The sequence below is a fragment of the Stigmatopora nigra genome, chromosome 4, assembly GCF_051989575.1.
Source record: "Stigmatopora nigra isolate UIUO_SnigA chromosome 4, RoL_Snig_1.1, whole genome shotgun sequence".
NCBI lineage: Eukaryota > Metazoa > Chordata > Actinopteri > Syngnathiformes > Syngnathidae > Stigmatopora > Stigmatopora nigra.
Window position 1 is genome coordinate 16,192,835 of NC_135511.1, and position 12,301 is coordinate 16,205,135.

Genomic DNA, 12,301 nt, shown 5'->3' on the forward strand with positions numbered 1-12,301 from the left:
ACACAAAAGACTTAAATGCAATGGCCCGTTTTATGAAGATAACAAAGACATTCATGCTTTTTGACAAGCATTTTTGTTGCTTTGACCACAAAATAAATAAATATACTTGTGTTGAAATCTGTGCCTTTCACTTTGAATTGTCCAAATAACAACCTATCCATTTTATGTACTTCTTAGCTGTCCTCATTAGGCTGACCTGGCATTAAATTTAAATATAAGCTAATAATGCAAAGTATTACCTTGTCTATTTTTAATTAGACAGAAAGACAAGAGAAAAAAAATAGAGAATAAGTGTTACAAAAACATTGAATTGACATGCTACCTAATGGAAGTAGCATTGCTTTTTCTATATGGCTACATTACCATAGGATACATGTGTCAAAGTGGCGGCTCGGGGGCCAAATTTGGCCCGTCGCATCATTTTCTGTGGTCCGGGAAAGTAAATGATGAGTGCCGACTTTCTGTTTTAGGATCAAATTAAAATAAAGAGTATAGATGTATATTGCATTTCCAGATTTTTCCCCTTTTAAATCAATAATTGTCATTTTTTAAACCATTTTTTCTGTGTTTTTAGTTCAAAAATCATTTTGTAAAATCTAAAAATATATTTTAAAAAAAGGTAAAATAAATGTTGTTTTAGATCTATAAAAAACGGAATATTTAGGGGTTTTAATCCAGTTCTTTTAATCCATTTATAAAAAAAAAAATAATCTAAATATTATATCTAAAATGGTCCGGCCCACATGAAATCAAGTTGACGTTAAAGTGGCCCGCGAACCAACCCGAGTCTGACACCCTTGACATAGTATGAGAGGACACTGAAGCATAAAAAGAGGAAAATATGGAATAAAATGAATGCCTAACCTGCTAGCTCCACCTGCTGGAGTTGATCAACCACCACACGTTCTGCTTAATCTACTCAATATTGAAATTAAGTAAAATAATTCTTAAAATCTGAGCTTTTTTGTTGAAAATGGACATTTTGAAGAAATTCACTTGGAGTATAACAAGTGGAATTCCATAAATTATTTATGAATAATGCTAATAGTATAAATAAGATATGTTCTTAATCAAAGCCTGTAAATTACAAACTGACTGAATTGCTATTAAAATACTTTTTTTTTTTATTGACTAATAATTTTGGTCAGTTGAAAATTAATAAATTTTGCTTCATAAATGAATTAATGACGATATACAATCATTTTTTACAAGAAAACTACATTGTAAATGCATACGATAACCTAGTTTTCTTTCAAATACTGCTCATATTTGAATATTTAAATGTACTGTAATCAAAGGCTAGTGTATTCATATCAAGATTTTCCTGTAGAAAGAAAACAATTAAAGTACTTTCTATATCTCTCTCTAGCTTTGATGTCTCTGTTTCTTCTGTTCCTGGAAAAAAAAGTGAACTTTAAAAAAAAAAAAAGAAGGCCTGGAGCTTCCTCATCTGATGCCGAGCATGACATTTCGTATGATTTCAAACGGCGGCAAATAAAGTGTGAAAGGGCGACAGGCTCGGAGCTTACTTCTCACACAGCATAAAGGATAGGATTAGTTGAAGGCTATCTCTGATGTGTCACTCATCTTCTTGGAGAGAGAAACGAGGGAGGGAGGAAGGGGCCACGCCGGATAAAAAAAAAAAAAACGTCTTTTGGTGGACCGGCAAAGCCGTGGAGGAGAATGACACTTATGCTTTGGATAGATAGGAGATATACAAACCATCCAAATACTTACCGTATTTTCATGACTATAAGGCGCACTTAAAAGTCTTAAATTTTCTCCAAAATAGACAGTGCGACTTATAATCCAGTGCGCCTTATATATGGGGAAAAAAACAGAAAACCAAAAAACGAAAAACCAACACTGTCGGATATTGAAAAAAACACAAACGCCTGATGGGGACAATACTGTAAAATATGCAGATGCCATCTTAGTTTACAAAAGCTTCCATCATATAGCTCCTCCCCCACTGCAAGATTTTATACAAAAAAATCCAAAACATCAACAATGGCTGGCTCTAGAGGTGACTGTAAAGTAGTGAGTGCTTCATACCTGGAAGTCAATAGCAATTACCGTATTTTCACCACTATAAGGCGCACTTAAAAGTCTTAAATTTTCTCCAAAATAGACAGTGTGCATTATAATACAGTGCGCCTTATAATACAGTGCGCCTTATATATGGAAAAAATGTCATTCATTGAAGGTGCGCCTTATAATGCGGTGCGCCTTATAGTCATGAAAATACGGTACCTCCATCTTTAGGTGGATATTTAGGCTGGCTTTTGAGCAAAGTGGGGGGGTCAAGATGTGGCAGTTTTAAAGTGAAAGCAGGAGTGACGTCAGACATTTTTTTTTTAAATATTACGTCTTGAGTAACAAGAAACCCTGCTGTTTATCTTAAAATATGTCATTCATTTTTTTTCTCTCTCTGACTGAACCATCACCAACAGCTGACATCACCCTCATTATTCGATAGATAGATTTAATAATGAATTTTCATGTTCTGGCAGATGGAATCAAAAATTCTTTTTGAGTCTAATATTGCCATCTAGCGGTGTTTTATATTTGATGCTCATTTCCATAGGCCTGAGGCAGGCAGGCAGGCACAAGCGTACTCAGGAGATGCTTGCTTGCATGATCATCTTCTTGGATTTCATCTTTAAGTAATATTCCAAAACGTTTAGTCTAACAAGATGTGGACATGCCAAAGCTAGGCAGATGGAAAATGGCACTATCAGGTCTTGGATGCTACATTAAGTGATCTTTTTTGGGAATTAATCAGGCCCTGGTGCTGGAATTATTATTATAATTATTGGGGAGGAGCTAAAAGTGGATTCTCCATCAGCAAAACTAGTGAGACTTTCTAAATTAGAGTGAAGTTGACCCCTCTCAGACTTTAACCTGAAATAAAAACATCATTTTTTTAAGTGTGATCTCATTTAATCATGTTTTTAGTAAAAGTAAAGTACGGCTTGAGGCCCACATCTGGCCTGTCCACATTCAATGAGCGGTCCTCATACTCTTTATATATTTGAAATGAAATTAGCTCTCCTGTGGATGTTACAAAATAAGATGAGTTTTTTTTATATAAGTGGATTAAAAGAACTGGATCAAAAGCCCTATTCCATTTTTTATAGATTTAAAACAATGTTTATTTGAGATTTTTTTTTCTTAGTAAAGGAAAATCTCATTTAATCATTATGTTCCATATCATAGTGAAAAAATATTTTTTATATATTTTTAGATTTCACAAAATGATTTTTGAACTAAAATCAGAGAAAAAATGATTAAAAAAATACTATTATTGATTTAAAAGGAAAAGAAAATCAGAAAATATAATATACATCTATACTCTTCATTTTAATTTGATCCTAAAACATAAAGTCGGCACTCATCATTTACATTTTCGGGCCACAAAAAATGATGCGGTGGGCCAGATTTGGCCCCAGGGCCGCCACTTTGACACCGGTGGTCTAGCGCCATCAATTGCACCTAATGAGTTAACAAAGAACCTTAAACTGCTCGAAAATGAACAGAAAGTATCCAGAAAATAGCTAAAAATGAGCAGAAACCAACACACAAGAACATCTTGGAAATTCCTCCAAAATCAATAGGAAATAATTCAAAATTTACAGAAAGTGACCTTTTGGTAACCAAAAATGACAAAAAAAGTGACGTAAAATGGACTCACGGACAAGGACGGAGGTCCAATTCCCAATCGTATAAACATGGATGTATAGATAGAGAGAAAATAAAGTATTAGGGATTTAAATTTGCAAAAATGGGCGCCATATTAGCTAGGTATGTTAGATGTGATTTCCATTTTCCAAGCCCACAGAAGAACTTTTCCACTAGATGGCAGCATAGCAGCACTAGCTTCAAGACAAAGTTTGGACACCCCTCACTTATTCCCTGATGATTTGTACGACATAACGTGATGACACCTGCACTGTTAGATTGCCACGGCGCTTGCCCTAAAAACTCCTCACGTGTTCACCGTCATTCCGGTTAAGGAGAAAAATCTAATAACACGGCTGACTAACTGCTCAGCCTGCGTGGCGTTGCTGTTTTCAGCTTGCTTGAAAGAAATATGCATAAATTAAAGTTGATTTCTAGCAACGGGTCGTCAACTAAACCACCCTCTGGACTTGTAAGAACTTGGACTAACAAGAATATTCCTGTTAATCCCTTGGATTTTGATTGCTGTATGTCAGCTAATTCCGAAAACTGGGCCCTATCGGCTAAAAAATGAATTTTCTATAGGTGTAGGACGTATTTTGATGAATACTGCAGGGGAAAAACAAGTTGTTTACAGTTTGTGGTGCAGTTTCTGCTTATGTGATGAATTTCTGCCTCAAGAAACTTAGTTTTTTAAATTATTTTTTTTATTCTATTGACTTACTCACAGTATATCACAGCTAGCCTTTTCTAAAATGCCCTAAAATACTAATCCAGTGTCCATATAAAGTCAATTTTTTGCTGATATAGTGATAACTGGCACTTTAGAATGTGTCTACTTACGAAATATTCATTTTACAAAACTTTTTTGTACAGGTGAATCGTAGTATAACATAAACAAATTTAAATAAACTTGGATTATAATGCAGATAAACTCAAAATAAATTTAATCTAACTTTACACTAAACTTAATTCCAATTTTCTTTAAAATTTTGATACCTTTCTTCTCCCGAGTTGGCTCTATTAGCCCCGCCTCCACCCTGACTTTCAGATGCAACCTATCGAGGGTTGTTTACTTTTATATCCCCTTCAAAATATTCAGAAAATGATGCACACAAATGTCCTCACAATAGGAGAATGCACGACTACTTCCCAACGAGGAGTAGTATATACTCCTCTCGTATTAGCGAACTAGCGCCGCCATTCACACTGACTAAAGGGGAAAAAAAACACTGAAAAAAATGCAATGCTCCACCCAGTGCTCGTAGATATCTGTTATACACTAAATAGATGCAGCAAAAAAGTCACTGCACTAAAATAATAAGAGGCTTTTTCTTTTAACCACATAAGTTTTTATACAACCTACAATGTTCCCTCGCTAGAAGGACTTCCCGTCAGGAGTCATTCCATCACTTTTCACATGCCTCCTAGCGCATCAGCGAGAAGATGATCATCTCCCTTCTGCTTCGCACGCCATGACAAAAAAACGACATGGAGCCATCATTGACATACGACAAATTACACAGTAGAGACGAGCAAAAAAAAAGACCTACAGTCTCTCCCATCTGATTAAGAATGACATTCAGGCATGTTTCTCCCCCCTCAATATTCCCCCCTACACACAGATTTAACCTTTTCCACTATGGTGTCTTCAGGAGACAGTAACTCAGCAGCCTCCAACCTTAAAATGTCTTATAAAGTGAGATAACTGAGCCAATATCAGCAACTAATGAGGCAGAAAGAAGAATTCGAGCAGACAGACACTATAATCTCGCAATCATAAATATACATATATATATATATATATATATATATATATATATATATATATATATATATATATATATATATATATATATATATATATATATATATATATATATATATATATATATATATATATATATATATATATATATATATATATATATATATATATATATATATATATATATATATATATATATATATATATATATATATATATATACCATATTTTCAGTTTAAGTCGTCACACATTTTGTTGTTGTGGTTGTTGTCGCACTGGTTTATGTTTTTAGGATGTACAAATTTCAAGAGAAGTACCGTATTTTCATGACTATAAGGCACACTTAAAAGTCTTACATTTTCTCCAAAATAGACAGTGCGCCTTATAATCCAGTGCGCCTTATATATGGAAAAAAAACAGAAAACCACCACTGTTGGATATTAAAAAAACACTGAAACAATACTGTCAAATATGCAGATGCCATCTTAGTTTACAACATCTTCCATCATATAGCTCCTCCCCCACTGCAAGATTTTATACAAAAAAAATCCAAAACATGAACAATGGCCGGCTCTAGAGGTGACTGTGAAGTAGTGAGTGCTTCATAGCTGGAAGTCAATAGCAATTACCGTATTTTCACAACTATAAGGCACACTTAAAAGTCTTACATTTTCTCCAAAATAGACAGTGCGCCTTATAATACAGTGCGCCTTATAATACACTACGCCTTATATATGGAAAAAAAATCATCATTCATTGAGGGTGTGCCTTATAGTTGTGAAAATACGGTATATATAGTTGAAGATAAGCTTTGTATAAAATAGTGGACCAAACTATTTTTGGTGGTGAATGAAAAGATGTTTTCTCTGTTGTTTTTTTTTTTTGGCTCGCAGGGGAAATCTTTTTTTGTGCTGCTTAGGAGTGGAAGCGCAAAGCAAATCTACTCATGATGAGAAGATTACTCTCATGTTTTATTGAACGTTGCCCTCAGCACCTTTCATCCTTGAAAGTCTGATTTCGGCGTGACCTTAATGTTTAACCAATGGGGTGTTACCATTCGCTGCCGTTGACCCTTCTATAAACCTCATCAGACTCGTAGGTCATTTCAGTGGCCTTTACAGGCCGATTTGCCGGTGGATTAATAATATCTTAACTGCCCTTGTACTCAAGTAACACATTGTTTGGCCTTTATTTGTAGACAAGGACAGTTTTTTTCGTTTTTTTTAATCGGAATTCAATGATTTGACGACCTGGTGTGAGTTTAACTTTGGTGAAATCCACTTTTCTTTGCATGACTTCCAACTTAAATCCAACTTAAATTAAATAGATGTCATGTCTCTTTTGTTTTGCAGTCCACTATAAATCCTAAACAAATATTATCCTTGAGCAAAATCATATTTTTCTGTAAAAATGAAGAAATGATTAAGACAAATGGGAGAAGTCGTGATTGTAATGTGTAGGGTTGCAATCTTAATTCAATTATATTGCATCATTGATTTTTTTTTCCCGCCTCCCACGGACAATTAAATTGGAAATTAACGAGGTGATGATGAATCACGCCTAATCATTCCGAGGGGAAATAATCAACTTTTCCAATATTTTGGCGTGACATTAATTTTCCCTTTTGTTATCAAGGTGAAAAAATCCCTCAACTTGTTTCCGACACCCTTTATTTTGTAGGGGTACTTGATTCTTTCCGCAAAAAACTGTCAAATGCTCCTCATTAGGTCAAAACTGTTTCCCAGTTCTATTAAAAAGCTGTTTTAACAATCTGCAAGACACAGACCTGAAAAAAATAAATACTGTATCATATTTTGCTGTTTAATATACCCCCTCCATTTAATATACCCGAGTATATTAAATAGCAGGGGTATATTAAACGGCAGTGGTCGACACAGAGCTGAAAAAAATGAATACTATACCATATTTTGCTGTTTAATATACCCCCTACATTTAATATACCGAGTATATTAAACAGCAGGGGTATATTAAATGGCGCACAACCGGGAAGGTACTATTGAAAAGCTGTTTTAAAAATCTGCAAGAAGACACAAAGCTGAAAAAAAATGAATACTATACCATATTTTGTTGTTTAATATACCCCTTCCATTTAATATACTTGAGTAAATTAAACAGCAGGGGTATATTAAATGGCGCTCAAACGGGAATGTCAATCAACTTTTCCAATATTTGGTGTGGCATTAATTTTCCCTTTTGTCGTCAAATTGAAAAAAAATTCCCTCAACTTGTTTCCGACGCCCTTTTTTTTGTAGGCATACTTGATTTTTTCCGCAAAAAAACTGTCAGATGGTCCTCATTAGCTCAAAACACTTTTCCAGTTCTATTAAAAAAAACATTTTAACAATCTGCAAGAAGCCCCAGAACTGAAAAAAAACAAAAAAATAATACTCCCTTTGAAAATTTAACCATTTGATGTTTTCCTCTAAAAAAAAAAAAAAAACAACAACAACCTTCCTCCTCCTTAGGGATCGCCAACATTTTGCTAAAAAAAATCAAAGTAACATCACATTAATCGACACCATTCCTTCCTCAGTTCAAACAATCAGAGTCTATTCATGCGTTTCACCCGCATTTGTCAGGCCGTGTAAACATCAATTCAAGCCCTAGCCAGGTGTGGGTACCAATTTTCACGTAAAGTGGCGGCTGTCACCCTGCTAAGAGCGAAGATTCTCTGGCGTATATTCGCCACTGTGGCGGCCCTGTCCTGCCTGGGTGATTCTGATGTCTCTGTTGTAGCGTTTGGGATTACTCCGGGGATTATCGAAATACTGGCAGCAGACGTTGACGGGACACAGATGACAGTTCCCATCATGTTGTCTCGCGCTTCAGCCACTCGCTATGAAAACACACGCTTGATTATAGACACGGCGTAGCAGAGGAAATCACACCTCGCCGTCATCATCCAGCGTGTCCCAGTTTGGGATGGATTTATCCATAGGAGCGCCAGAGAAGAAATTTGCGCCGCAAAATGGCAATGTTAGCGGCTATTACAGATTAAATAAAGTCTATGGGTTTGTCACTGCTGCATTTGATTGGTCTTGCACATGATAGGAATACAATATTCCTCAACTAGTTTGGCATTTGAGGCATTCCTGATTTGTGTTAGTCATTTTTTTTAAAAAACTGAATCCACAAAATGTCCTTAAATGTCCTTTGGACTCTGTGGAGGATGCTGACTAGGATGATGTCCATCATGGACAGCACCTCCCACCCCCTTGCATGAGTCTGTGGAGTCCCTCCAAAGTTCTTTCAGCAATAGACTGCTGCACCCTAATTGCAGGAAGGAGTGTTTCCGCAGATGCTTCCTCCAATCAGCTGTCAGGCTCTTTCACAAAAAATGGCTGAGTGTTAAGACCTACCGTATGCATGCATGTACATCTATGTGTATGAATATATGTGCTTATATATATGTATATGTATGCATTTAATATATATGTAAACACGTGTATATGTATGTATATTTCAGCAACACGCTTATTTTTTATATATTTATTTATGTATTTATTTATTAACTTACTTATTAACTATCTATTTATGTCTAAAATGTCTTTTTCTGTCTGTATTCTCACCCTCTTGCTACTGTGACAACGAAATTTCCCGAATACAAGATGAATAAAGTTATCCAATCCAAGCGTATGTCAAAATTCTCACTTGTCTAGTCACCCGCATTGCGACTATGCAATTAGCGACGTTAGCTTGACGGTCTGTCCCACGTTTTATACACTAATTATGAAAGAAATGAAAGAGCATTCAAAAATATATGATCAAAACTCACACAGATTTGTCACTATTGAAATTATGCAATAGAAATAACTTATATGAATGTTTGCCACTGCATAGATGAAACCGATGACATGGTTAAATGCTGGGATTCTGCCAGAGGGCCATATGCCCGCCCACTCCATGAAAAAAACCCTCAGTAGATTATAAAAAAATAAAACCCGAATACTAGTTACCACTCCATGAAGTCCAATCTATCAAAATGAGTCAAGCACCCCCCCAAGGCGATAGCAGCACCTTAACATCAATTCCAGTAACATTTCAAAAGATAAGTTGATTGAAGAACGACGTAAACATGATCACTAAAGACAAGCTAATTAATTAAGAAGATGGCGATAAATGAAATGACGAAACCTCGGTCACGGTCTAGCGTACGACCAATCATTTGCAAATGGAGCGACCCTACAATTGAGTGATTTAGCTTTTGGTGACTGATGCTATTTCACTTCCCAACTGTTTTGCTATGATGGATGCTCTATTTTTCTGTTATCTAACTAAGGAGGCTATGATTGCTTGGGCTAGACTTCTCGGTATCCCGGATTAATGGCCTTGTCGTGTTCTTTTGACAGCAAAATGAATCGTGCCTTGTCATTTTACTCAACGGGACGTTCACTCAAAATAAAGACACAATGATGATGATGATGATGCTATCCTTAGCAGGTAGCGCTGCCTCCAAACTCAACACATTTACACACAAGTTTCACGTCACTTCAAAATTTTTGACTAACTACACTACCAACAGTGCTAAAGCAATCAACCAATTTCCTTGAGCAGCCATGACCACAAAAAGCAGGTGCGTAGGCTGGGAATGACCTGCTAGGGGGCGCCACATGGACAACCGAATTGTTCTGCCTAACTTCACGGATACCTTGAAGCTCTTTCATATTGTACCATATCTTGCTGTTTAATATACTCCCCATTTAATATACCTGAATATATTAAACAGCATAGGGTATATTAAATGGCGCACAAATGGGAATTGGATAACTTTATTGGATTGGATTGGATAACTTTATTTGTCCCGTATTCGGGAAATTACATTGTGGCAGTAGCAGTAGCAATCCACTACGCACTCTTTATGCCGTGATGAGGTACATCAATGTTTTGCAGGCTAAAACTACTTACTGCTCAGATTAAAACTACTCACTACTGAATAAAGTCTGATTTGGAATTTTAATGAACTTAAGTATCTCTAATTATGCCCCAATGAACACCATACAAATCTTGCAAAAAAAAAAGCTGAGTTGCCATTTAATATACCCGGGTATATTAAATGGCGCACAAATGGGAGGCTCAAAAAAATGCAAAAATCATTTAATATACCCAGGTATATTAAACAGCAAAATACGGTAGGAGCATAAATAGGTATACTTTCATTTTTTTTCAATCTTTGTGAGTTTTGTAATCAAATGTTTGCACTGCTGCACTTTGCTCAATTTTCTATCTGCAATCCCATTTGTCTATTTACTTCCTGCCACCCATTCAATGGAAGCCAATGAGTTCATAAGGAACTGTAAAATGCCTCCAAACCAACAAAAACTCAACTGGAAATGGCCCAAAAACAGCAGGAACCGACAAACAAAAAAGAAATACCCTAACAATCAATAGTAAACCATCCAACATTTCCCAGAAGTCACCTGTAAATACCCTAAAATTAAAGTAGTAAAGAAAAAGTACCCAATATTGACATTGCTATATGTCTAATTCACTTAAACTGCCTTCTCCCATTGGCATTGTCCAATACATTTTGACTGGTAGTGCTTAAAAAAACACATTCAAGTTAGTTAAAACTTTTCCACATAAGATCTAATTGCCATTAATATGGCTTGGTCTAAAGGGATCAAAACCAGGTTGTTTCACAGCAGTTGATTTTTAGCCCTCTCCTTTGCACTTTCAAACCTTTCCTGACTTAATCATTTAAATACGTCAAATTTTGGGACCTGCCTACAAAAAAAAATAGCAAAATCTCCCTTCTGTGAAGGACAGAAAAGCCATTTCCTCTGTTGCGATAATAGGTAGAATGCTACCCGCATATCAAATGTCTCTATTACTATTGTTTCTATGGAAGAGAACATAGACTACCAGAAAAGACTGTGGTAGGAAAAAAAGGCGCTTTAACAAGATAAGCAGAGAGCTCATTATTCACTGTAGGCTGAGAAAGATACTTTTTGAAGGTTTAGTGGGTGAGAAAGAACAAATAAATCCTTGTGCGGGGAAGAAGCGGCTCTAATTGCCAAGCATTCTGGTTGATCCCCAGATTTAGTTGGCAAATCTTGCTGGTTTTCTTATTAAAGTGGCATAGTAAAGTATTTGCCTCCTTGTCAAAATCCCTCCGTTTTGCATAGTTTTGTCCGCCTAATTGTTTGGGATGATCAAAAAACATCTGACAAAGATAACTCTAGGGTATAGAAAATATGTTTTTAAACCATAGGTGTCAAAGTGGCGGCCCGCGGGCTAAATCTGGCCCGTCGAATGATTTTGTTTGGGCCGGGAAAGTGAATCATGAGTGCTGATTTTCTGTTTTGGGATCAAATAAAAATGAAGAGTATAGATTTATATTCAATTTCCTGATTTTGACCCTTTTTAATCAATATTTGTCATTTTTAATCAATTTTTCTGTGTTTTTAGTTCAAAAATAATTTTGTAAAATCTAAAAATATATTTAAAAAAAGGTTTTTTTTTTAGATTTTACAAAAATATTTTTGAACTAAAAACAAAGAAAAAAATGATAAAATCAGGATTTTATCATTGTTTTCTTTGTTTTTGGTTCAAAAATATGATTGTAAAATCTAAAAATATATGAAAACAAGCTAAAAAAAACATTGTTTTAGATTTCTATAAAAAAACTAAATATTCAGCGCTTTTAATCCAGTTCTTTTAATCCATTTATAAAAAAAATCTAAATATTATCTCTAAAATGTGTGGCTCCACTTTTTTTAACTAGTTCTACAATGTCTTCTGTGTCTTTATCATCCATCTTGCTACTGCAACCAAAAAAATTCCCAAACACATGATAAAATAAAATTCTAACCTACCAATTACCCACATATA